Source organism: Trachymyrmex cornetzi, unplaced genomic scaffold (assembly GCF_001594075.2).
Source record: "Trachymyrmex cornetzi isolate Tcor2-1 unplaced genomic scaffold, Tcor1.1 scaffold1417, whole genome shotgun sequence".
In the NCBI taxonomy this organism is placed as follows: domain Eukaryota; kingdom Metazoa; phylum Arthropoda; class Insecta; order Hymenoptera; family Formicidae; genus Trachymyrmex; species Trachymyrmex cornetzi.
This window is the reverse complement of record NW_017296002.1, coordinates 4,726-5,497: the sequence shown is the minus strand read 5'-3', so window position 1 is coordinate 5,497 and position 772 is coordinate 4,726.

Below are 772 nucleotides of genomic sequence, written 5' to 3'. Positions count from 1 at the left end.
GGACATTGCTCCTTCAGATTTCCATTTGTTCCGGTCCATGCTGTCGGTCCTTTTTGGAGAGCGATTCAATTCTTATGAAGATATCAAAAAATGGCTTGATGGATCGCTTCAAAAGAACCAGATTTCTTCCTTCGAGGAATCTGTTTATTACCTGAAAGGTGGGGGAAAATTGTCGCTTCTGATGGAACATACTTTGAATGAACTTACTTTGTATTGTTTTGTTTAAATAAATACATCTTTTTCATTTAAAAAGGGCGGAAACTTATTCCCATACCCAATAATAAACTTGTTTAAATAATTAGGGTGCCGTCACATGCGGCGTAACTTACGTAAGCCTAACTTACGCAGACCAATCATATCATTTCACTTGAAGATCAGTTTCTGTCTAGTCACTTTATGCTTTTTACGCTATTTTGTTATTACGCCGAAACATGATAGAACCACCATGCGTCGAATCTAATTTCTGGCTCATTTTGGCTTATTCTGTCTGAAAAATGCACAAGAGTTTCGATTTTGCAACAGTACAATTATAGAAGTCGTACGCCCCTTTGCATCGCGTGAAAAGTCGAAGCCCATGTGGAACAGTACAATTATAGACCTCATTTTGTCTCTGTGACAGATTTCCTAACCTCAATAATCATCAACTTTAACGCTTAATGTCTCAGATCACAAGGCAGAACGACGTTTTTTTTGCCAGATTCTTTAGTTTCATGCATAAACGCGTCGAATAAACCTAAGGGTGCCGTCACATGCGGCGTAACCTGCGTAAGCG